The sequence below is a fragment of the Gallus gallus genome, chromosome 2 (assembly GCF_016699485.2).
Source record: "Gallus gallus isolate bGalGal1 chromosome 2, bGalGal1.mat.broiler.GRCg7b, whole genome shotgun sequence".
NCBI classification, from domain to species: Eukaryota; Metazoa; Chordata; class Aves; order Galliformes; family Phasianidae; genus Gallus; species Gallus gallus.
Window position 1 is genome coordinate 26599428 of NC_052533.1, and position 22350 is coordinate 26621777.

The following is a 22350-nucleotide window of genomic DNA, read 5'->3' on the forward strand; positions in this document are numbered from 1 at the left end:
GGTACTCACTGCAGGACATTGCTGCTAATAGATCCCCTTGAGCATTTGCAGTATATATTCTTCATTCAACCAGATCCCATGTGTTATTCATGTTAAATACCTCATCTATAATCTCTTTAAACATGAGGTTTCTGTCACAATCTCTTTTGTTGTCTGGGCAATTTTTGGCAACAACAGTAAAATCAGCAAAATACTTTTCTAAAATTCACATGGGAAGTTGCTAGTTGTAGTTATTCACAGCTGCCTGTGGGGATGGGCTCATAGGCTTATATTTTGGGAGATCATCTGTTCTGGCACCCCTTATCTCAGTATGACTTCTCAGTTTTATGACTTTCAAATTTTTCTGATTTCCTGCATTGCTTTCAGACTGTCCTGTTATTTGCTCATATGCCTCTCAAACTCTGACAAGGAGGTTTGGGAGCATTGAAACCCAAGCAAGCAGTGGAGGCAGAACTGCGTGCCAAACATGAGTTCTTTCAAAAACTATACTCTTTGCGCTTTCTGCAAAATTTTGTTGGCAGAGCTCTACTAGCACACAGGAGTCTTTTAACCTGGGGGAATGGTTTCAGAGGTGAAAGGACAGAGAGTGGATGTCTGGCTGGGCCATTAATGTGATACTGAAAACGGGGTATACTGGGCTGTGTAAGGTAGAGACTGCTTCTGCAGCATGGAAGGGAAAGACTGAAAAACAGTGAGATGTGACTTGGCTGGGGAAGGAGTAAACCAGGAGAACTGGTTCTGGGTCCTACAAAAAGAGGCCTGTCTAGTGGACTTGAAGTTGTTTTATCTTTTGTTGGTTATATAGCAGCTGCAAAGAGAATATCAAACCTGTGTTGAAATTGACATTTACCATGTATCCAGAGTGTGCAAGCCCCTTGGAGTTTATCTCATGTGGATTGAAAGCCTACAGGAATATAGGGTCAAGAAAGGCTTGTTCTCTTTCATCATCTTTTAATGAATACACATGCAACTGATTTTTATTAGATATGGTTGAAGATTTACTTCATAATTTTTCCTGGAATATTTCTTTCATGTACATATTCTTGTGCTTTTGCACACACTCCTCTGCACACACTCTGTCTGTGTGTGATTAGTCAGCCATGAAGGGCCAACTTCTACTGTTTTTCTTATGTACTCTCTTACAAAATAAGATCTTAATGAACTTAAGTGTTTGAACATGACTCTACATTGCTGCATATGTGCAACATTTTGTAACTTTTATTCATCTTCATGGAAAAAATAAGAAAATGTAATGGTAAAATTCAAAACTTATGGGAGAGGGGCATGTGGAAACAAATATGTTGACAGTACTGTGGCACTATTTATAAACAGAAACCGAATGATAAGTCTTCTGTTTTTCCAAGTAAATGTTAATTCACTTAAGTGACCCATTGTAGTGTTTTAAACTACAGTAATATGTGTGCTCATAGGTGGAGAATGAAACACAGAGTGCCATATTTCATCTACAGTATAAACATGACGTTATAAAGAAGTCTCCTCAGCCTTGCTGGTCTTGCTGAGAAATTGCTTACAAAGTTCTCTGGATATTTTAGTCTAATTCTAAACTGCTGATACACTGAGATTTACTTTGAAAAGAGACAGGAAAAAGAATTGGATGGAAAGCTGCCCAGAAGGAAGTCATTTTGTTTACATGCATAATTGGTAGCTTTTAATTATTCCTTTGAACACAGGTTGCTCTGAAAGTAACACCTCTTATTTATTCTGTGGAAATGACAACAGATGCAAAGAGCGTGATAACGCTATTTGTTAAAGCAAACTCTCAGCTATGAAATACGATTTCTCAATGTAATCATTACCATTAACTATGTATTTTCACCAGTGATGAACTAATGCATACATGCCAGACTTGTCTTTCATGTCACTGTCACCACTGTTGAAATAAACCACCCACCACCTCAGTGTGCTCACATCCATTGTTTGGTCTCCCTAAATGTTCAGCAAGCATCAGTGAATGTCCATGAATGTGTGTTTTCTACATGAAGGAATTCAATGACACCTTTCCTTCATATGCACTTCCATGTCAGATGCTATTTTGTCAGGCTGCCCTTCTGCCATCTGTCACATAGCAACAAAATTTAATAGAATATTGGCAGAAAGGTTCAACCCCTACTGCCATACCATCAACATCTGTCTCTGATGTTGTGGGACAATGTAATAAAATAGGAGGAATTACTTTTGGAAAAGTCCTTGTATATGTAGAGTACATAGGACTCATATGTTCTGCTAAGCATTTTCTTTCACTTTCCAGTCTTAGCAGTGGCAGAAAAGCAGTGTTGCTCACCCAGGCAGCTGGCAGCTGTGTGGGCAGCAGAACAGCAAGTCAGCATCAGTGGATGCCTGTAGCAGAGCTGTGTCCCCACACACTGCATGACACACAGGGCTAGATGGCCTTGGAGGTGAAGAGATAATGGACAACCAGGTTGCTTCTATAAGAAAAGGAAGGTGGGGGATGTTTGAAAAGAAATCTAGGTGGAAAGCAGGTACTGCAGTAGAGTTGGCGGCTGGGGAAATGGGAAAGAAACCCACCAAATCATGCATCAGGTTACTGCTGATCTGTAATTTGATGTGAGTAAGGCTGATCAGGACCTGTTACTCACTAACTCATCTCTGAAACTATTAATTTTCCTCCTTTTTCCCCACAGACAGTATTTTCCTATAGTTAATTCATTTGCAACATATTTACTTGGTACATTCTAATATACAGTTTCTCAAATGCAACACAATTCTACTACTTCACAAGCTATAATGATAGGATGGTTTTAATGTCATTTATGTCATTCAAATGGTGAGCGTGTTCTCTGGATCTAGGTTTATCACAAACTGTAGCAGGCATCGAAACCACAGTAATTCACAAGCAGCAGTAAGTCAGCTGAGACATTTGCAGCCTTCCTCTTCCAGATGTAAGAACTATACCACTGGCCTCTTCTACAGTGTTCTTGTCAAGAGTGGAGCAGCACCAGCCTCTGTGCCCTCTCTTCCCCCCACTGAGAAGACAAAATATACACTTGTTCTTCTCACTGGGACCCAAAGTCGTGGTAGGTTGAACTGATGCACTGATTTCCTCCTAGACTCACAGTACTTAATCTTGATATCTATGTTGGTTTGGCGCTGATCTATGCATTCCCTAAACTCTCTGCAATTTTGACCTCCCATATTTCAGAAAAGGTGATAGACAAACTTCATATGTTGTCTGTGATTCAAAGAGTTTCAAAAATGCCTTAGGTTTATAGTCCAAGTTGGCTCCTTAGCTCCAGCAGACTTCAGTTGAAAGAATTGTGATGAAATATGGTACTGAGTAAGATTATTTTCCGCTACTAAATATATTATACTTACTGAAAATCTTTTGAAAGTTCTGCATTCGAGTAACGTCTAACCTTTATTTAGTAAAAACAGTAATTGACACCAGCATCAGGAAGGAATGTGATAAACTGAAAATGTTTGGTTTGGATTATGGTATCTATCTTCTCTCCCAAAGAAAAGATGATTGAATGAATAGTGTTTACTGGGACAAAATCATTCTTTTCTTGAAGAACAAAATAATGAGGAATTAACAAAGCAGATGGACTTCATAGTTCTCAGATAATGGGTCTGTTTTACCAGAACCCTTTATAAAAGGAATCTGCATCCTTTTAAACAGTGTTTGTTCTGAAGAAGGCTCATCCAAAATAAAATGAAAACATTTGAAATGTAAATGCTTTTTTTTCCCCATTTTTGAACATTTAATGAAAAGCAGCCCCTTGAAACTCTGACAAACCTTATCCCTCATCACTTCACTATTGGTTTCATATTTCATTTAGTGTGTGCCAGCAGGAGAGAATTTTTGGCTGGGAATATCTCATCTTCCACTAAAATGTTTCCTTTTCTTAATGGAGTACAGGTAGAAGGTATAGGCTAAATTGCTGGAAATCTATGGAGTAACATAACCCTTGAATATTGTTAAACACTATTATGGTACTGACTGTGAAGATCTGCCTAAAATGTCTAAAAGCAAAAGTGACATGTTGATCATTCTGCATTGGAGAGCTGCAGTGAGCTTCAAGTTGCTGAGAAAAACTTAAAAGAGGACTTTGTTTGAAGAGTATTACGTTCCAGGGATGAGGTCTAAAGTTGGATTTACAGCCAATGTTTATGTACACATCCACTTGGAACTACCTAGTCCTTGTCCTGGACTTGTCACTATATTTCATCCAGTGAAATACCTATAATCCACATATCCATCAAATGAAAAGTGATGGGGTATCTTCCTCTTTTCCTTGGGTCACATACCAAAGTGGAAACTACTACTAAACTTTGTAGGGAACCACATAACAAAAACATGTTGGGGCATGTGGGAGAATATCCAGCAGATGAAGCCCAACAGTATCTTAGCCTACCAGAATGTTCTATGTTTCTGCATTCTGATTTGGAGGTGATTTGGTTGCCCAACATTTCCAAATGGACTGTGAAAATGCTGAGACATAGTTTTGTAGGTTTATTGCCATGTGGAACTCCTCAGGCACCTGGAAGTGAATGGCAATTGAAGTTGAGCACCGGATTCTCATGACTGATGTTCTGGACTTAGGTCCAGATGTTCCTCCAGAAATTAAGTTGTTGTGGGATAACTGTATAAAATACTTGAGTAAAAAAAAAGGGCAAAAATGATTAGCTATTATAAGAAGAAAACGTTATCATAGAGAGAAAAACAGCAATCTGCACCTGGACTGTTCAGTGTAGGCATAAGTGAGCTGGGGAAAAAAGTGAATAGGAAAATGAACTTGCTGAAGATCCAAATTATTCAAGTTAGTCAAAATGAAATGGGCCATGAAGTGGTATAGTGAATGACTGGGTGGTAAAGTGGCGGATAAAATTTTACTTTGATAAATGCAAATAATAAACAAGGGAAAAGGCAATAATCTTAACTATATTTGAAGAGCTCTTATTTGTTATTGCCACTCAGAAAAGGTAACTTAATATTGTAGGTGGTTCTCCAAAAATATAGTTTTAATGCTCTGCTGCAGTCACAAAACAGCAAGCAGAATGGTTAGTATTATTGGAAAAGGAACAGAAAACATTGCTATGACCCTACACAACTCTGGGATGCCCGTGTCTCAGAATCTGTGTATGTTCATATAAAGAAAGGAGTGGTGAAGGTGCTCGTGGTAAGGAACAGTTGTGAAGCCAGTGCTATTAGATTAAAAAAAAAAGTGGTTCAGGCAAGTAATATGTTAAGCATTTATTAGACTTGAGAGGGGGAAGAAAACAAAAAGGAAAGTAGGATGATATGCCAAAATAAGCATTAAAATGGCAGTTTAGACTCACTCTATTCTTCCTTGTTTGGTGTTTTTTTTTGTTGTTGTTTAGTTTTTTTAACTATAGCTGCTGGTTCCTGAAAGAAACGACTTTTCTGTACATATCTCTAAGTTTGCTGAAATCCTGCTTTATGCTTAACCTTAGCTTACACTTATCACGCTATCTGATTGAGACTTTCTTTATCTCAAATGCTTTTTTTATAAAATGTATGTAATTTAACTTTGTTGTTAGGGCACCTTGTAACAGTAAGCTGTTACATTAAGCTGAAGGCCGGAGAGCACAGATGGAAGTATCAAGGAATGAATGAGCTGCCCCATATGGATGCTGTTACAGTCTTAAGCTAACAGAGATGGAAGAGCTCCTACTGCATCTGGAGGCTCTGCTTGAGATAGGCTTTAGAAAGTGGAAAAAGTGAGGATTTTAATTTCAGCATCATTTGATAGTAGATGTCAGTAGTACTGAGGCATTAGAAATATCTACCTGCAGTACTATTAAAGAGAACTAAAATAAGCAAGTCTAGTTCTGGAAAGCCAGCAGTGTGATGCTTTCTTTGATTTACTGATTTGTGCTGTGAAGTCAGGTCTCTGTACACCCTCTACAATATGCCATTTTCTCTTAAAACAAACAGCTGTTTTTGTCTTGAAGACTAAATTTTAAATTGCAAGTTCTTTCTTAGGCTTGCTATGTTATTTTGTCATTGGCTAATATGTATTTTATTTACTTTATTTACACCATTGATAAAAGTGAATAGTAATATTTATAAGGCTATTCACTCTAGAGCAAACAGCAAAATTATTTCATGGAGATTTACAGATTTTATACAATAATTGTATTATTTTTTTAATAGAAACTAAGAAAATAAGGAAGTTTCTAAGAACTATTTATTTAGCAAGTCAAAGAGTGGTTTCTCTATGAGTTAAATTGTATGCGTGGATAAATTTCATAACCAAACTTGGAAAAATAGCTGTCACAAAAGAATGGTATTTTGTTACTATTAGGCCAGAATTAGGAATAAATCCAAGAGTATTTTTCAGTGAAATGCCATTTCTTTTATGAAAAATTGAATATGCTTATTTGATATATTTGATAAGAAGCATAGAAAGGTTGACCCAGAGAAGTACCAACCTGTTAACCTCACCTCTGTACCAGGAATATCTTGGAGCAGATCCTCCTGAAAGCTATGCTAAGGCATATGGAATAGAAGCTGATACAAGATAACCAGCATGGCTTCACCAAGGACAGGTCCTGCCTGAACAACCCTGTGGCTTTTTATAATGGCATAATTACATCAATGGACAAGGGAAGAGCTACTGATGTCATCCATAAGGGTTTGGACATGGTCCCTCCATTACATCCTTCACTCTAATTTGGAACTGATGGGTGCACTGTTCATTGGATGTGGAACAGGTTGCAAGATTGTACCCAGAGAGTGGTGGCTAATGGCTCTGTGGCCAGATAGATGTTGGTGACAATTGGTGTCCCTCAGGGACTGTGCTGGAAACAATGCTCAATAATTTCTTCATGAATGACATCAACAGTGGGATTGAGTGTACCTTCAACAATTCTGTGGACGACACCAAGCTGTGTGGTGTGGCTGATGTGCCCAAGGAATGGGATGACATTGAGAGAGACCTAGACAGGCTCCAGCAGTGGGCCCAGGTGAAGTGCAAGGTCTTGCATCTGAGTTCCAGCAACCCCCACAGCAGTACAAATAGGGTGATGAATGGATAGAACGCAGCTCTGTTGAGAAGGGCTTGGAGATACTGGTGGATGGCAGCTGGACACGAGCCAGTGATGTGCCCTCATGGTCCAGATAGTTAACCATATCCTGAACTACATCAAAAGAAGTGTGGCCAACAGGGTGAAGGAGCTGAGCTGATCCTGCCACTCTGCTCTGTGCTAGTGAGAGTGCTTGGAGTGCTGTGTCCAGATGTGGAGTTCTCAGTACAGGAGAGATGTGGACCTGTTAGAGCACATCCAAAGAAGGGCCTCAAAAATTATCCAAGGGATGTAACATGTCTGCTAAGAGGACAGGCTGAAATAGCTGATGCTGTTCAGCCTAGATAAGAGGTGGCTCCGGGGGGACATGACAGCAGCCTTAAAATTAATTAAAAGAAGGAAGATTTAGACTGGTTTTAAGGAAGAAATTTTTTTTACAATAAGGGTAGTGCAGCACTGGAACAGTTTGTCCAGAGGTTATGATCAGAACTTTTTGATGTTCACAAGTCTTATTTATATGGATTTCAGGTTTGCAAAGATATGCAAAAACAGTAACTATTCATCTGTGAACTGAAGTCTGATGTAAACCAGTGACCTGGTATAAATCTTTTAACAAAATTAATTAATTTTAAGACCTTTGACTTAGGAAACTCCAACTATTCAGTTGATCATGTTATACCTGGGAAACTTCCTGGCTTTGAAAGGAAGAAAGATAGTTGATCTATTTTGAAATTTGCACATGATAAAGCCTGTAGTGAACTTAAAAGCAACATAAAGATTATACTGTGATTTTTCAGCTTGATTAATGTAAGTTTTGGAACTCCTTTTTTTGTTCTTCACAGAACTGAAAAGTATGATCCTGCCTATCTATATGCATGTATCTCGTCCATGGAATATTCTATCTAAATACATTCTGTGTGAGATTCTGGATTTATTATTCAGTGGAAAGGAAGCTTCAAGCCCTGTGTGACAGAAAACAAGTTGTGTTCTTTTTTTGAATTATTTAACTATTAACTCCTGACATGGTAAAACCAGAATTTCAAGATGTGTTGTTTTAAGAACTTCCTGTCCTTTGAGTTGTGCCAGGGTTACTAGAATGAAAATGAGCTGCTAACACTAAAAAAAAAAAAAAAACCATATCATTCCAAATTTAAGTTAAATTTAACAAGAACTGACTACCTAAAATTGAAAGGCACTGAACTTATCAGATAATTTTATTCCTATTATTTTTACTTTACATGAACTTAAGTTATAATCCAAAATTGATTTAAATCTTTGGAAAAGAAGTGTCCTGGGTCAAGCAATGGCACAAAATAGAGACTAGTAAGACTAGTCAATGTATGTTAATTGCTGTGGAATTCTTCTACTGGTATGCTGTTCAGTTTTCCTGGGCTAGTCCTGTAAATGCTATAAAAATAATATAGACCTATCAGTGAATTTCACTCTGGCTACTGTGTGTTTAGCCCTACCAGCACAGATTTATGCATTCCCAACTCATTTCCTCTGTAAGGAGCTGTATGTGCTCTTTTGTAAGAGATATAGTGTCTGTAAGGTCTAAGTAGTTCATGCCAACTAACAGATGCAGAGGAACACTACTATAAATCCTTGGCTGGACAATGCCAAAACAAATGTTATTTTAGTAGTTAAAGAAGTGATGCTCATTTCTCTTTAATCACATTTCAGTTACAATTGAAGAGACTTAACTGAGTTGGACCAAGCTGATTTGGGCTATATGCAGATTTTGGAATTTCAATTACTTTGTTCAGCTGCTGCCAGAAACAGTCAGATGTGGCTGGTAAATGCAAGATGGTCTGCATTTATTCAGCTGTTGCATGTGAGATGTTCTTAAGCCCTGAGTGGAATTGTTTATTGTTTATTGTTTGTTTTGTTTTGTTGAGGTTTCTTATGGTTGGTAGGTTGGGTTTTCTTTTCAGTTTTCTTGGAGACCAGAATCAGCTGGAAATTGGGCAGAAAGTATGTATTTTACTAACAGCAAACAAATTAGGATGGGAAGTGAATATCAATTTGTTTTTGTTTTTTAGCTGTCTTGAAATAGAAGCAGTAGATGGAAACTCAGTCCATCTGCAGTTTGCTTTTCAGTATCTAACTCTATAAGGAGAAAAGTCTTGCTCCATGCAGAGAAGAGGCAATAGTAACTCCAGGTGGCAGCTGGAGGCAGTGTTACTATGTAGGGCAAAGTCTCTTCAGCCAGACTGTAAAACTCCAGAAGCTCTACTTCAGACATTTTACAGACAGAAATGAGAATGAATTGAGATGGAAGTATAAACTATCAATCCTTAAATTAATTTATACTGAGCATGTCAGCAAATGAACTTGTTGTCATGAGCTTTGTAGATTCTGAGACAAAAAATGTTCCTGTGACTCTATCCTGGTTATTCTATGGCTACCAAATTTATTTTAGGATGGTGCTGTGACCACAGGCAGTTTAGATAGCACATTCCTTATGGATGTTTATAGTGTTTCTGCATCCTCCAAAGTAAATATTCAAAATAAATCTGTACCTTTCTGCGTATTTCAGATCTGTGATGTATAAACAGTCCCTGCATGGTTTACTGTTAAGACTGCTAATTTCTAGTTCCCTACTGTTGTTCAGTTAGTTCCCTCTGATTAAGTAATGTGTTTTTTCTCTCAGAAAGTAAACACTGTTATTCTTGGGAAGGTGAACTGGAAATAAAAAATGAAACTTTCAAGTATTAATATTCATTCTGTCAACACCTAACCACGTGTTCATATTCATAACCTTTTTTAGCCACCCCACTCTGCAGGCATACCGTGCAGATGAGCAGTAGTTTATTCTGTTGCAGAAACCTCAACACAGAAGCCCATAAAAGAGCATTTTAATCTTTGCTCTCCTCTACTCACTGTTTTATTTCAAGAGGGGTAGTGAGAGCTTCCACTTCATTTCAAGAAAGAAGCATTTAGCTCTTCAAAGCTCTGGCAATAGTTTCTCCATCTGTACCTTCAGCTATCCTGGTTCACATCAATTTGAACCCGGAGAGACTCTGGGCAGTATTCTCTGCCATGCCAATTTCTGTTAAGTTCTTCGTAAAAACTGTTTTGAGTTTCCAGATGATTATTGGTAGATAACCAGTGATCATCCTTTTCTAGTTTTACCACATTTTTTTCAAGACTGAGTAAATGTTTTTCAGTATTTGAAATATCTGAAGCCTCACAGAGCAGGACTTGCTTACCTCTTAAAGTGAGGGATATTTGTAGCTGATCACTTGATGAAAGAACTGCAGCTCAAGTTACATCTAGGGAGGGATATACACCCAGATAACCTTTGCCAGCTGACACATCTCAGTATGGATTCAGGACTTAGTTTCTGTGATTCCACTCCCAGCTTTCACTGAACTCTGCCATGCTACTGTGGCTTTTAACATCTAACCCTGTACATCAGCCCTTATTAAAGGCCATCTGTCAGACAGTGAGCATACAAGATCTAAGCCTTGCTGCAAAAAAATCTTGATTTTTCTTTGATCTCTGTTATTATGAGCATGTATCATCTATTTTGTTACAGTGGAGGATTTTTACTTTTTGGAGTATCAATGTTCAGTCTTTTGTGTGCCAAAGATGCTATCTGATTTTCTTTCAATTTAAATAACTTTCATAATATTTTATAAACAAGGGTGCTCATTAGATAGCTTACCCTTCTGAAATTTTCGCTATTCTTTGGCCAAGACAACTAAGAGTCAAGTCCTGATGCATGTTGCTGTACTTGCATTAAAAGAGTTACATTTGGAACCAGATTGCATACACAGATACTGCATAAAGAATGCTGTTATCAGATGAGAACACCAAACACTACTCACTGTACTGTGCAGATTCATATTTTAGGGCAAGCAATTTGAGTATTGAGAATACTTTTACCTGTATAATTAAGCTTGCATTTATTCAGAAAATGTCTTTAATACATGCCTAGATTTCACCAAGCAATGGTTTTGATATCTCCTTTCATAAATCAGTTACTAATTGCTATGTGAGCCTTACCTAAACAGCAAGTAATAGCAATGCCTTTTTGACTGTTTTCTTGTTATAATAAAATCACTGATCATTCTAACACACTGTTTCTCCTTTCAAGAACCATACAGCTGATGTGAAGCATCTGTAAGAGTCAGAAGAGAGACATACAACATTATTAAGGTGTAGCAGATACACAGTTTTCTGTGTAAAGAAGTGTTCATCAGCCCTATGTGGCATCACTGTCTTTGAGATGACAAAAGAAAGGATCAGAATCAAATAGCTTCCTACAAGGTGCACTTGGAACAATTGTAAAATTTCTATTTTTTCTTTAAAAATGCCTTGAACAGGACAAAGTACAAAGTGTTATGAAGGATAGGTTCCTATACACTTTCCCTTCCTGCATCTTTAATAGTCCCTGTATCTCTGAGCCATGAATGTGGTATCAGAAGCTGTTCTTTAACCAAAGTCATACACTTAATTTCTTAACATCCTGTTTAGTCATGAAATAAAGGTGCCCAGACTCTCCAGAGCCACCAAAAGGTGCTACATCCACCTACTTGCCCTGGGGTAGGAGAAAATAAAGTAAAACAAGAAAACAAAAAAGCAAGGATCCAAAACTAAAACAGAAAGAAAATGATAAAGAATGAACAGAGAAAAGGTCAAAAGCAGTATTTCTTCAAAGGATGGCAGAAGCTATCTGTATTCACTGCTCTGTCGGAAGGGAACTCCACAAACGTCTTGTTCATCAGTGTAAAGGCACTTTCAGTAAACACTCTTTTCAGAACAAAAAGGATTATGAATATCAGTCAGAGACAGTTAAGAGAACAAAAAGAGAAAAAGAATATCTGAGTGTTGGCTGAAAAGTATTTATAAACAAATTTGAGGCTTCTTTATGCACCAATCTACCTCTCCTGTTCTGATTAATTATCATTTTCTCCTTTTTTTTTGTCTTTGTAAGCATATTGAATAATGAAGGCAAACGCAATCCACCTTAATAAAAATGTATTTTGAGTCTTACAGTGTGACACATTATTGTAATATAGCTGTTGAATTAATGGTTTCAATTAATAAATGAACAAGTGATTTAGAGCTGTGCATGTAATTATCTATTTGAGTTGTTACTAAGCCTTTGGAAGCAGTGTGTTTTTATTAGCACCTGTATAATGTACATTATACTTTATTTGGCTTCTGAAATGCTGTACAAAGAATCTTGGGAATTCAGAACTTTTAGCACCTTATTGTGCAGCATACAATTGTGTGTTAGAAAATGATTAGTCAATTTACCTGAAAGAAATTAGTCCTGGCTAATTGAAATAATATGCAGCATCTAATAGTAGAATTTTGTATTTACAATAAAAAGTATTCAGAAATGCAGATCTTCATTACAAAGTCAATGTTCGTTTGGCTGTTTAATAGAACTATGCTTAACTAAATGAATGTAATGGCTTAAGGTTATTCAGCAGAACCAAAATAATTATTCTTATCTGGTAGAGAAATATGAGGATTACTGGAAAATTAATTTGAAGGAGGAAATACACTATTATATAATTAAAGATTTTTCTTTATTAAACAGTTTACTGAATTCTAGTAAATTTTATCTGCTGTTGATCTGAGATGAGTTTCCAGCTAGGAAAATAACCCTCATCTTATTTAGCAAAAGAGAACAAGGTAATAATTTGAAACTGTCTTTCAAACACAATTTCCAAAAATATGTGCTAGGTCCCTTCCTCTTTCATGGAATAAGTAGGGCTTTATCCTGTTCACTGAGTGCATGAAGTCGGAGTATTATGCCAATAAAAATTGACTTAGTTGCTCCATCCACGATATGCTTACTTGTCTATGACACTCTCTGGTACTACTGCCTTCATCCCTGCCTTTTTTTTTGCAGCACATAGTCACATAGTTTTGTCTCAAAATCTAGGTAATACTGGTGGTGGAGCATCTCTTCTACAAGGACAGGCTGCAAGAGCTGGAGCTGTTCAGCCTGGTGAAGAGAAGGCTCTGGGGAGACATGATAACAGCCTTTCTATATCTAAAGGGGGGCTGTAAGAGAGAAGAGGACAAACTTTTTAGCGGGGTCTGTTGTGATAGGACAAGGGGAAATGGTTTCTAACTGAAAGAGGGGAGATTTAGGCTGGATATAAGGAAGATTTTTTTATGTTAAGGATAGTGCAGTAATGGAACAGTTTGTCCAGAGAGGTGGTGGGTGACCCATGTCTGGAGATATTTAAATTCAGGCTGGACAGGGCTCTAAGCAACCTGATCCACCTGTAGATGTCCCTGTTAATTTTAGGGACATTGTACTAGATAACCTTTAATGGCTCCTTCCAACTCAAACAATTCTACGATTCTATTCTATTAATATACAGTATGCATCTTGAAGAGATAACTCAGAGAAGTTTGTAGAATTTTTATTTTTGGAGGCTTCCAGGATTTGGCAGTAGCAAGGCCAGAGCTGATCTGATGTTATATGAAAATCCTGTTTCAAGCAGATGTTGGAGTAGAAGTTCTCCAAAAATCTCTGTAAAACCACATATTATGATACTGAGTCCAAGGCTGAAGCTATATTAAGGGTATTTCATAGTTGCTTAAGGGTATCCTAGTTACTAAATTATTTCCAAGTATAGACCATTTAAATGAAACATATCCATAAATGGTGAAAATGTTAATGTAACCAAGTTACAGTTTAAATTACAGTGACAGGAAAAGTCTGAGCAATGACCCTAGCGGACAATGGACTTTTTTTTTAACACCTAAACTTTTGAATCTTTAAGCTCAATGAGCCTGGCATGCTGCATTTAAGGCTCTGCATTTTTCCTTCTTTCCTGGTGGAAAGAGGTGATTATAACCTCAAATGACAGTAATCTTTTTTCAGACCTAGACTCCCATGAGCTTACTTGCATGATGCATAATTTGAAAATATGCCTATTTCTTTTTGGTGTGCTGTTTCTTCTTTTTTTATATACTGTTCTTGGATATATTTTCTCAAGATTATGAATTGTTCTGCATTGCTCTTTATTTGTAGAAGCAGGCCTGAACTATAAAGCTGTGATGCAGATACACACTTCTGTAAAGCTTAAAGAAACTGAGGTCTGTAGGCCCATTTGTGTTTAGTGCCATTTCTTTAAAGTGTTTAGAGTCTTGTATTTCCATGAACTTAATGGTATTATTTCCCACCCCTTCGCTACTTAGCTCGGGGAATGCACTGTCAATTAAATGACATTATAGTTTTCACAGATATACAACTTCCATAGAAGAGAATGTTTTCAGAACCTTTATTATGTTCTGAACATGTGTGTTTTATGCACAGTTCATATGTTGTATTTTAATTTTGTTGTTGTTGTATGAGCGTTTCAGTGAGGCCTGAATCCTCACGTCCCATCTGTTAAGTGGTTTTCTCTGAACAGAAATGTAGAACTCGCAGGACCTCACATCTATGATATTGTTTAATTTAGGACAGATATCTTCCAGTGATTACAGCATACACTTTCCACTGCTATCCTAACAAGAAATGGTCTGCTTGCTTTCAGTGTAATGGTTTGCTAACATTGGACGATAAGGTAATACTTTGGTGTACTTTACTATATTAGGTTATGTGGTAAATTTTACTGTTGTCCCAAAGATCACTAGCATGTGTGACTTTTTATATAAAAAGCTGTCCTAGATGTTTTTGTCAGGGCTTTGGTAGCAGGGGTTGAGGGTTTGGTTCTGTGACAAGAGGCTGGGGCTAGGGCTGGGGCTGCGGCTGCCCCTTCTGGGCCCCGCCTCAGAGTGCGTCTGTGCTGAGCAGCTAAGATGGTGGCACCTCAGGGAAACCATATAGTAGAAGGAGAGAAAATGGCAGTCAAGCAAAGCAGTGAGGGGAAAAAAAAAAAAAAAAAAAAAAAAAAAAAGGAAGAAGTAGCAGTATGAATTTTCCTAGAACTCTATTGAGAAGAGAACAAATTGCAATCTTCTTGCTCTTTCCTTTCCAAAGGAGTTATTTCCAGTGGTTCTCCTACATCTCTATGAAACCTGCTTCCTTTGTCAAGGCCTTTTCCCAAGTGGGCTCTCCTAGCACTCCTTTAAAGAAAAGCATACCTTTTCTCCGGTTGATCTCACTAATTGAATTAGCTGACTTGTCTTAAAGAATGGATAACTTCAAGTGTTTCAATTTTTTATTTCTCTTCCAGTGGCAGGTAGGTATTGGCGTGTGATGTAACGGAGTGCAAAAGCTGCAGTCCCACAACGGGGTATTGTAGCTGGCAGCTGAACAAATACAGAATAAAAGGGTGTATCCTTGTTGAAAGAATTTGTGCACCCCAACTGGGAGACTGAAATATTTTAAACATGGAAATAATAAACAGCTAATGGCAAATGTTTGGTTTGGGGTTCCATTTACATGACTTTGGGGCTCTAAACTGTATGGTCCGTATATTAAAATGGGATTATGATCACTGAGAATTGTCATCCATGAGAGAAACAGCCTTATACTAATTATTTAGCAACAGATTTATAATTTTATTTCCTTTTTGTCCTAGCAGATGTGGAACAAACTATATGTTGTACAGGTGTGAAAACTGGCTGTGTCAGTGCATTCAATGGGAGATGTTGTTCCTCTTATACCATCTACATGAATGTAAAGACTCTCATTCTGGTGATTTTTTACCCAGTCTTTTAGGCTGATGGTTTCTTAGTCTTACAGATATTGCAGAAATTTCTGAGAAAGCCTATCTGATTTCAGAAGGGAAAGGACTAAATCTAGAAGTTTTGAAGAGTGGGACAAGAAAAATAAATGACATATATAATGACAAAATTAGCTAGCTTGTAAGAAGTATGTTGAATTATTTAAACAAATGCACATAGTCAATATAGATGGAGCCACTGTTGCCTACCTGTTATAGTTTCTATATAATCTAGGACCTGATTAATTCAAAATTCAAAGAATCCAATCCCACTGGAATCAATCTCAGAAACGGGAACATCGTGACTTCAGCAGAAATTGCTATAATGATATCAGTAGAAACCCTGTTTTAGTTTTGTCAGCAATTTGGGCAAGTTAAATCCCATTAGTGAGAGACTTAGAATTCGGTGATAAAGACTGAGGATGTAACTTGATTTATTAGACTGAGACTATGCAGTGATAATAGCTTTAATATACAGAAATACCCAGTATGTATAAGCTGACTTCATACATATAAACACAATTATATTTGTGGTTCTTAGTGAAAGGGGAGTTGTAGGAAGTGGGAAGAATTGCTGCCTGACTTAATTTTGACTTGGAACAACATCGCACACTGTAAGAACCAGCTTTATCCTTTCTATTGCTGACTGTTCTTTATTGTGCTGTTATTTTCTCTTCAGTTCTAAACAGCAGAATGAAAGATTGCTATCATAGTTAGAAAATACAAAATAAATTTTATGATTTTTTTTTAATTAATCACATTCTAAATTTTATGGAAAAAATCTGGTAATTCTCAAAACAAAAGCAAGTGAGGCTTTTAATTTTGTGTCATAAGGTACTTTAAGGTAAACTATATTGGAGATTTTTCAAGGCATAGCCAGATAAAAGAAGATATTTATGAAGACTAAAACCTGACAAGTGTGGGAGACAGTTTTGGATTTTGAATCAGTATGGTTTTTTTTTTTACTGTTTTTTCTATTCTGGGTAACCCATTTATTTTTGCTGTCTATTGTATTTTTAAGAAACAGAAGTTGTCCCTGTCTAGTTTTGAGACTGTTTTCTTTCATCTCTGTGGAAGGAATGGTGGTAAGGAATTATCTTCATAACTCCTTGCGTAATGCAGAGAAGCCTAAAATAACTTTGAGCTGGCTTGCATTTCTTAACTCCCGCACCTGAATTCAATAGAGTTGTGTTTGCATGTTGCTCAGTGTGGAGGTTAATTAGCTGAGATGGATGTGTCACCTCGACCTGGATGGGTAGGCATTGATCCTGGAGTTTGCTGGGGTCTTTCAGAGTTGCTCTGCAGGGGGCAGACACTCCCCTAATTCCTGTGCTTGATGAACAGCTACTCACAATAAGGGAAGTGAAACAGCTATTTTAGTATAAACCAGGATTTATTCTACTCAGTCACTAATAAGATTTCAGAAGTAAGAAATGGATTAATAAAATCTGTGGGATTGTTCCTTACTTCTGCGAGTTGTAACAGGAAAACACTAAGCCAACATTAGCCCTCAGACACCATTCTATGTCCTAGTTGAGGAAAAATGATTTTCCCTGTTTTCACATACTGATCATCATTTTATACAGTAATGCAAACCTCTGTAATCTAATTTTCCTTTCTGTTGCTTCAGCAGTGGTTTTAAATAACTCTGATTCACACTGCTTTTACACCAACTTTGGTGGACATGCATTCTGAACAAGTCTAAGAATTACACTGGAATTGTAAAGACCTACTGGCATCTTCCTGCTGTTCTTGAGTTATCACTGGAGCATTGTTATGGTATTTCAAACATGGGCCCTGAAACTATTTGGCTCAGCTGCCAGAGAAATACAGGAAAAATGTAAGTCACTGGCCCAGAAGTCTGACAGCCTAAGGAAAGGAAAGATTGTATTTCCACCATAGGCTGAAGAATGGTGATAAGGATCATTTGTCTGTTGTCAAAATCAGAAGTAAATCTCCTCTATCTTTCACCTGTGGAAATTTTAAGCAATTAAAGTTTAAAAAAAAAAATCCTATAAGACATTGAAGAACACAATGTGCTCAAAAGGTCATGTTAATGGTCCTGTCAAGTGATGGGTTTTTCTTATAGTCTAGGTTTTGGTTAATAGCACTTCTTCTTGATATGGCAATCAAATAAAATATTAATGGTAAAAGAGAATAGAATGAAAAATAAATAGTGCATGGTCAGATTTTATTTATCCTCTTGTTTATTTATTTATTTGAAATCCCTTATTTCAAGATACAGTGTACAGCTACTGCTGGTTACAGTTTTCAAGGTTAAATCTGGGTGTGATATTCCATCTGTGCTTGCTTGTCACTAAGAAGATTCTGCAGCTCAGACTAGATCCCAGCTAGCTTTACTGCTTTTCCTAGCTTGTACTCTTAAGGTCTCCTTAATCTTATTTAAGTCTACGAAGGGCTTATATTTAGCTGAAAACATGAGGCGGTGTTGTGTAGGAAAATGTCAAGCCCTCTTACTAAGCAGCGGTAGAGCAGAAAGGAATCCTTAACCTTGTAAAGCAGGTAGCATGCTGCCATCTACTGGCAATGCAGCATGATTTTATTTCAAGTCTCTAGGAAATATGTTTGACATTTTCCCTTCTGTAAAACCATACATATCTCAAGAGCATAAACTTGCAAAGGATCATGCAAATATACCTTACCATTTACTTTAGAGTCACTTTGAGGGATTTCTGTAAATCTTACCACAAATTTCAGCCTCTATCCAAACCTCTAACTTCCTTTTCAGCTGAAACCCAAAGAAATATTCACTTTCCTATTACAGAAAAATTCACTGTATCATTGTAAACTCTCGAAGGGATCTGAATTTCTTTCCAGAGCAAGCAAGCAAACAACACCAAAAAAAAGTAAATATATTTATGCAGACCTTCTTTGGGCCCATACTCTAATCAATTGCAACTTAGAAATGCTGAAGAAGCTGCATGGAAGTGCTGCAAACTTAGGAATATTTAAGGAAAAGAAGAAACCTTCTTCCCCCTCTCCTCTCTCCCTCCCATCCCCCCCCCCCCCCTTTTTTTTTTTTTTTTTAAGAATAAAAACAAACAAAAAAAAACAACTGTGAAATCTTTTCAGGTGGCTGCAGTTGATTTGTCACCACCAATTTTTTCTTACTCCTGTGTCTCCAGTTAAATCCACTATATACTGTCACATCTCATAGCTAAAGAATAATTTATTGTGATTTCATGATGAAACATCAAAAAAGAAAAGCAAATAATTGGTCCATGTTTACTCAGCTGAAAACTGTAACTCATCTCAGGGTTGGCTGACTTTGCTGGAGTTTTGGACCAAGTTTCAGCTGTGTAATGTAGTTCTGCAACCAGGAGTAACAGATTTTGTAATGAAATAGTTGATTAAACCAATACGTTTTCCAACAGCATGTAATTACCATATGTTAAGGTAAAAGGGTACTCTAATGTATTTACAAATATGTACTTGAGTTGTGTTCTTTTTTTATACTCATTTTGCACATAAGCAAATACACAAAAGCTGTGTGATGTAAATACATGTAGTTAAGTAACTGCCTTCAGTTACAGTCCATGCCTTTTTAACAGCAGTCATTTCAAGGCATGTGCAGCAGCTATTCAATTGTTCTTTTGGCAGAGTGCTTGAAAACTGAAATAGAAACTGGACATGAATTCTGCTGTCCTGTCTCTCATGTTTTCATACTGCAAAAGCTGAACATTCAGGAAATAAACTGTAAATAGTATTGCTGCTCTGTATTCACTGGTTACAATAAATATGAATTTACTCAAAGCACAAAGTAGCAAAGCATCAGATCTTATAAAAGTATGTTTAGCAAAAAGGTAGGTGCATCCCTTAGGATAATTGGTGCTACAACAGCTCTATTTTGTTTTGTTTTCAAATTAATGTTTTCTTCTTTCCTTAGTAAGATTTTCCTTCTAATATCCTTGTTTTCTAACATGTAAGAGAATCGCATTGAACTTGTGGCCTTGTTGCTAGGTTTCAAGCTGATTTTATGCAGTCTACTGAGACACTATTTTCATTTTTGAATTCTGAATTAAGTCCCAAGGCAACAGGGCCCTGTTTCTTAGCAACACAGATGGGTAGACTATATATTCCAGTGCTTTTGTACAATGGAAGAATAAACAACTCCCTGAATGAGGGTGTGCTGCAAGTTGATCTCTTTACTTAACTTCTCCTAGAAAAGAAGAAAGAGAGTCATCCTGTGGTACAACGTATGAAGTTTGTCAGGAAGTTCCTATTTTTGCAGAGCGGTGAGTGGTATCTGTCTTTCCTGTGCAGTGCATCTCTCTGGGAGTCTTTGTTCGTCACTGTGCATATGGATTTGTACGTACTTCAGATTAAGGAGTTTCAATTTCTAAGCTACAAAAAATATGCATGAAAAATCAATGGTAACAAAGCTGGTAGAATTGAGGAGTGTGAAAATACACAGCCTTTTTGCTGCTGTGAAACTAATGGAAAAGCATAGAATTGCATTTTTGTGGGAAACATTTTAGGCTTGGGAAAAAAAAAAAAGTGATAAGACATTTCTTCTGACTGTATAACTTTGCTTCTAGGGGAAAACCAGGGCTGGAGAAAGCAGGTGGAGGCACTGAGACATAAGGTGGTAGAGAGTATTCATGTGACTATAAATTCAATACAAATGCTGGTGTATGAAAAGAAGGGTTACATTTATGACTCTGAAAAGCATTGCATGACTTTGAGACTTCTGGGCAGTGTAGGCGAACTTCAAATTTTGTTGCCTCCAGACTGTGGGTCTGATGTTGTCACAGGGAAAGAGACGTGCTGGGAAGAAGAGAATCATAGAATCATACAATCACTAAGGTTGGAAAAGACCTTCAAGGTCACTCAGTTCAATCATCCACCTATCACCAGTGTTTCCCACTAAACCATATCCCTCAGTACCTCTAAACTTTTCTTGAACACCTCCAGGGACAATGACTCCACCACTTCCCTGGGCAGCCTGTTCCAGTTCCTTTCCTTTCAGAAGTTTTCCTAATATCCATCCTGAAACTCCTCTGATGCAAGTTGAGGTCATTCCCTCTAGTCCTATCGCTAGTTACATGGGAGAAGAGGCTGACTGTCATCTATCCACAACCTCCCTTCATGTAGTTGTAGAGAATGATAAGGTCTACCCTGAGCCTCCTCTTCTCCTGACTAAATGATCCCAGTTCCCTCAGCTACTTTTCGTAAGACTTGTGCTCCAGACCCCTCATCATCTTCATTGACCTTCTCTGAACACACTGCAAGGCCTTTGCAGGTCTGCACCTTCCTGCCCCAGATACATGTATAGGAGCAGATGCATAAATACCCTTCACACAGTGGCAGTAACAATGTGAAGTCTGAGTTATTGCAGTTTTGGCACAGGATGGAAGCCTTGGCTCCTCGTTCACACAGATGGTTGTCAACCTTGGCAAGTCTCTGTTTTACCTGTATCTAAATCTGGTCTGGTGAATCTGCTAGCATCTCTGTGTAGATGCAAAACAAGAAAAGGCTGTTTTAAATTTAGACTTAAAACTGACTCTGTCTTCTGCAATCTGCCTCCCCTAAGTCTCATTCACAAACACAGTTTCATTGGTAAAGTCATATTTCCATTTGTTTCTTATCCTTTAGTGAAAGATTTTCTCTTAGGGAAAAAGATATTCTCTTTTCAGAATGAATTAGCCCAAAGAGGAGAAAGCTTGGTTTTCCTTCAGGTTTCCTAAACACTGAATATTAAGGGGAGTAGGAGAACAAGTTTGTTTTGTATTGGGAACCGTTGTACTACCATTAGGATCTGAGTTTCTCAGGACACAAAAGAAGCGCTTTCAGGCTAGGATTACAGATACAATTAAGAAGAAATGTAACAGGGCCTGGGCGTGCCTTCAGGATCAGTAAGAGAAAGAAATGAAGTAACGTAGATATTGCACAGAGCTAAGCACTTCTCTGCCCATTAAGGTGTTACAGCTGCTCCAGTGGTCTCTCAAAGGATGAGGTGACTCACTGTGCCTGAGGCATCCGTGGGTGTTACAGAAGGGCCCCTGTCTCTCACTCTGTGGGGAAGAGGTGAAACTCCAGTGGTGGTGGCTGAGACAGCCCAGGGCAGTGCACAACGTGAGAACACGTTGGCATAGCAGTGTGGCAGCTCTAATTAACATTATGGCCTGGGTGGGTCCAGTAACGCAGATAAATGTGAAAATGTGTCAGGAAAGGTAGAAATTGGAGTTTCAGTGTTTCTCTGATTTGAGGTCCATTTTGTCACTCACTCTTGTGCAAAGTGAGACCCGTGTGCACCCAGGTCTGCCCACCTAGCACCAAACCCCCATTGTGCTGTCATCCATATGCGCAGTTAATAGCACAGGTTTAGACTCCTCTGAAGAATGTAGTGTTTAATGAGGCAAATAAAAATGTGAAGGACAGGGTGTATAAATGTTCCTACTTAGTGATAGGTATTTCAGGAAAAAAAGGAAAAAAAGAAAAAAAAAAGAAAAAAAGAAAGAAAAGAAAAAGAAAAAAAGAAAAAAAAAAGGTCATATTCCAGTAGGCTGTTGTTAATACGTAGATTCCTGAACATCTGTAGTTCAGGTTTTAGTTGGACTTTCTCTAGGGCTTGGAAGTTCACTTTTGCAGGTTACTTTGCAGAACTGCAGAGAAGAATGTATGAAGAAGCAACAGTTCATCTAAGCATAAG